Source organism: Gadus morhua, chromosome 12, assembly GCF_902167405.1.
Source record: "Gadus morhua chromosome 12, gadMor3.0, whole genome shotgun sequence".
NCBI classification, from domain to species: Eukaryota; Metazoa; Chordata; class Actinopteri; order Gadiformes; family Gadidae; genus Gadus; species Gadus morhua.
Window position 1 is genome coordinate 10,198,260 of NC_044059.1, and position 5,000 is coordinate 10,203,259.

The 5,000-nt window shown below is 47.6% G+C and overlaps 1 long non-coding RNA gene across 1 annotated transcript in view; it reads left to right on the plus strand.

Moving 5' to 3' along the window:
* The first annotated feature begins 498 nt into the window (after window positions 1-498).
* Window positions 499-5,000, plus strand: part of LOC115555193 (uncharacterized) — an 18,272-nt gene continuing 13,770 nt past the window's right edge. The window contains exon 1 of the long non-coding RNA XR_003978840.1: window positions 499-805. This is a non-coding gene — a long non-coding RNA (uncharacterized LOC115555193). The remainder of the gene's footprint in view (window positions 806-5,000) is intronic.

Consider the following 5,000-nt stretch of genomic DNA (forward strand, 5'->3'; position numbering starts at 1 on the left):
GTTTGAATCCCAGGCCAAAGATCCTGGGTTCAAAGCCCGATAACCTCATCCTACCTGTAGGCATTCATGTACAGGCTGCCTCACCTATGCCTTTTATGTAAATTACTCACTCACCCAGCGTCAATTTGGATAAAAACTGCTGCTGGAAGACGATAAATCAATAGAGCAAGCCACATGGCAAGCAATATTTCATACTTACACTACCCTTCGTAGGTTTGGGGTCACCCAGACAATTTCCTGTTTTCCATGAAACTTACACTTTTATTCAACAGTTTTCAGCTGTGCTAACATGATTGCACAAGGGTTTTCTAATCATAAATCATTAGCCTTTTAACACGATTAGAAAAACAATGTACCATTAGAACGCAGGAGTGATGGTTGCTGGAAATGGACCTCTGTACACCTATGTAGATATTCCATTAAAAAGCAGCCGTTTCCATATAGAATAATCATTTACCACATTAACAATATCAAGACTGTATTTCTTATTAATTGAATGATATCGTCATTGAAAAAACAACATTGGTTTTCTTTAAAAAAAATAGGGACATTTCCAAGTGACCCAACCCTTTTGACCGGTAGGGTACGTCAATGTTCTCCAAGTGGTGCTGTGCGTGGATGTCGTCTGGAAGTACACTCCAGGGCTGGCTTTACAGCGGAAGTAGAGGCGCTGGCAGTGTAACCACAACAGCAGCGCAGGCTGAGCCATGTGATGACATCTGCTGGGAATGCATAGGCTTCATCACCGCAGCGCAAACAAAGTGCGGAAGGATAGCGGAATAACCTATGGTGTGTTACCCAGAGGGTGAGTGTGGTGGCTTTATTTCTATGCCTCTGTGAGCGTGTGAGTGTGTTTTAATATGTGTGCGTGTGCGTGTGTGTGTCTGTGTTTGTTTTTGCACATGATTGTGTAAATGGGTTTGTTTGTCAATGTGTTTGTGTGAGTGAGCATGCATGTGATTGCGTGTGTGTGTGTGTGAGCATGCATGTGCTTGTGTGTGTGTGTGTGTGTGTGTGTGTGTGTGTGTGTGTGTGTTGTGTGTGTGTGTGTGTGTGTGTGTGTGTGTGTGTGTGTGTGTTCGTGTGTGTGTGTGTGTGTGTTGGGTGTGAGAGTCCTTGCAGGGGGTTGATGGAGGTTCCAGGCGGCACCATCTGCCTGACACTGGCAACAAAAGATGATGAGATTGTGTCCGAGAGGAAATCTACTTGTGTTTTGTCCTCCTCCTTTTCCTCCTCCTCTTCCCTCTCCTCCTCCTCCACTGATACCCCCTTAAAAGACACACACACACACACACACACACACACACACACACACACACACACACACATACACACATACACACACATTCACATAGACAGTAGCTCTTTTGACTTTCAACCGGCGGCCCTCTGGGTAAGTGAAAGGATGGAAGGGATAACACAAGAGAAAGCAATTTGTTAGGAGTCATCAGGGTGTCGCCTTATTGCTTGGTTTCTATTTGTTTTCAACACTGCTGCTCCTGCCTGCTCCTCGATGGAAAGAGAGAGAGAGACCCAGATAGAGGGAGAAACAGAGAGAGAGGGACAGAGAGACGGAGGGAGTGAGGTTTGGCAAGCACTACAAGGGAACACCTCGTGTATAGGGGGACGTGTGTCCGTTTGTGTGTTTGTGTGTGTGTGTGTGTGTGTGTGTGTGTGTGTGTGTGTGTGTGTGTGTGTGTGTGTGTGTGTGTGTGTGTGTGTGTGTGTGTGTGTGTGTGTGTGTGAGAGAAAGACCGACAGACTTACATCTTGTCGTGTACTTCCTGGACCAAGTGACTCTTTGTTCAACACCTTGACAGAAAGGAGATCTTCGACATGCAGGGATACTGGCAGCTCTTCAGCGTATCGCTTTCCCACTCCGGAGGAAAAGGTGGAGGTGGTGGTGAAAACATTAGAGAATGACAGAGAGGGAGTGAGAGGGGGGAGAGAGGCGGAAGCAAGATAGAGTGAGAGAGGGGAGCGAAAACCTCGAGGCGAAGAGAGAGAGGAGTGAGTTAGAGAGAGAATAGAAAAGAGTGACAGCATAAGAAGGAGTGAGAGAGCAGAGGGAGAACACTAACACAAGCAAGAGAGGAACAGGATGAAATATGGAAGTGTGTGTGTGTGTGTGTGTGTGTGTGTGTGTGTGTGTGTGTGTGTGTGTGTGTGTGTGTGTGTGTGTGTGTGCGTGTGCGTGTTTGTATGTGAGTGTGTGTGTGGGCGTTTGAGAGAGGGATTCCAACACAAGCACAGAGAAGGGTTGAGGTAAAGTTGAGAGGAAAAGAAAGAAGAGTGACACTGCAGAAAGAAGAGAGAGAGAGAAAGACTCCAACATGAGGAGAGAGAGACAACTGAGTTGACTTCAGTAAAGAATTAAAAAAGAATCGAGAGAGGGAGCAAAAGAGAGCAGGATAGACGTTGCAAAGGCAACATATCAGGTTTGCACTTGGCCTGCCAAGAGACCTGAAGGAGGGCTTGCATTATTGGCATATTTCCAGTGTGGCTCAGCTACCTTGCTTGCCCAGTGTCCAGGTTACCAGATGCTCCCCTGCCCATCTCTGGTTTCAGTAAGAACAGCCTTTTGTCCTGCTGTTGGAAAGGCCACGGGCCTGTTCACCACAGCATGGCTGCCACTAGTTTGCATCTCAGCACATGTATACACGGTCGCCATTGAACATTAAGGATTAAACTACGACTAGCATTATTATTCATTAAGTTAGTATTTACCCTGGCTGTTTGCGTTAAGTGTCTTTAGTGACAAGTTTGGACCAGGGGTTCTCCATCTTTTTTTACCCGGGAACCCTTTCTAAGTTTGACATTTTTCTTGACCCCAACACACACAGATTAAAAAATAAAAAGCAACAATGCCATTCATGCTTCTTTTTTTCGAAAGGTTACCCTGGGGTCACCTGATCCTGGGGTCCCCTGACCTTGGGGTCCCCTCCTCGGACTTAGGGCCCCATCAAGGAACTGACCCTAACCCTAACCCTTCTCCTAGGGTGGTTTTTAAAACCACACCCTAAAACCTAACCCTAGCTGCTCAAAAATGAAATTGTGAAATCATTAATCTCCATGACTCACTTTCGACGAAGGTGCGTGATTACTAGATATTAATAAGAAAACTGTCATTTAAACTGCCAAAAAGAAATAGTGAAGAACAGGCAGGGAAAAGGAGGCAAAGGACAGATGGTGAGCCTCGTGTCATGGGGAGGGATGAGCAGATGTTTACTTCTTAGGGGAGAGAGAAAACGTGACCGTCCATCTTGAGCTTATGGTGTTTGGGGGCCAACGGTAGAGGAGGACTAAATTGAGTTAAAATGCATTAGCATTCCAGCAAATTCTGCGGATTTCAGCCCAGCTATCCTCTGCCAATTCTTTGAAATTCAGTCGGCTTCCAAAAGCTCCAATGCTTTTTTTCTCCTTAAAACTTTCCCTTTTAGTCAAAGTAAAAAAAAAAACGTAAAATAGAACAAGGCAATTTACTGTACAAAGATTCCCACCCCTCTCACTCTCTCTCCTTGTTTCAATCCCGTGAGCCATTCCCTGTGTCCTGGAGGGAATGGGGTATGACCAACGAGATGACAGAGGAGACCCAAAAGCATATTTCCCATGTCATTACTTCCCAATTCAAGCCCGGCTTTGACATGTTTATGAAACGAACAAGCTTCCAGCACCTTTTTTTCTCTTTGCTACCACACCCTTCCTCACCCCATGTTTCACCGCATCGTGTGACACAGTATAACCAACAGGGGTCTGGTGTTTTCTACGAGGAACGACCGTTGGAAAGTGCGCATTAACTCCCTCCTTGACCCGCCACCTCCCTCCCTCCTTCCTCGCACTGTCTTTTCTCTCCTCGCCCTCCTCGAGGCTCTCGGGTTATTTCCAGCCGCTCTCCTTTCATGCGCTCTCGGGCTCTCTTGCGAACGTCTCCGTCGATGCCAGCACCTCTTGAGGCCACACACGTGAAGCTAAGGGCGTGTCTGAGGACACAGGCTCAAGTCCATGGCCCCTCTCTCCATCACCCTGACTCTGGCCTCGTGATCCAGAGTCGGTCTGCACGGTATGGGTGCACGGACGGGTCAAATGCATAGGACCAAAGGAAATCCCCTTCCCTTACCGATTCAATAGTATTCATAAATTAAGTGTTTACCTAGAACCTACTGAACAGATTTATAAACAGATAGAGGAGAACGACAAGGACAAAAAAACAGAAAGGGAGGGACAGTAATGCAATACAGGAAGATTCCATTACGAGGTCCAATTTCCGAATTTAAATTAGGGTCTGGCATTGCATGAACTCCAGTTACAAACGAGGAGGGGAGTGGACAAAAGGGCTCTGTCAGCGGAGAAGTGCATCTGCATCGGGGGGACTCCAATTAAGGGAACGGAGTGGGAGGTGTTCAGGCAGGAAGCACACGTGCTAACATGCTAAGATACACGTGCGTCAGGGCGTGAGGGATTGAGAGACAGAGCCGCAGAATGAGTGTGTGTCTGTCCGTCTCTGTTCGTGTTCATACACACCTTCTCCTCCGTGAGCACATAACCGAGCCCAGAGCTATTCTGGGATTTCTCTTTCAACCTCCAACGCACACACACACACACACACACACACACACATACAGACACACACACACGCTCACACCGGAGGGCTGTTTTTGACCATCAGACACCATAGCAAGGCTGATGACTAAGTGAGAATCAAAGCCCGGGGTAAGGCATTGCCTGGAACTGCATTACTTACATAAACAGGCTCATGATTCCGTCTCAGCGATGGCGGTACCTCTGTGAGTCAAGATGAGAAACCACCCCTGCACAGACATAACAAACCTGCCCACCTCGACGCGCACCCGAGCCCCAGTCCATGACTATCCATCCGTGCCCAGCTGACTCTGTGCCCAGCTGACTTTGCAAGGGGAGGAGAAGGAGGAGGAGGAGGTGGAGGTGGAGGAGGAGGTGGAGGTGGAGGGAAGAGCAGGGAGATGAGTCACAATCAAAGGGTG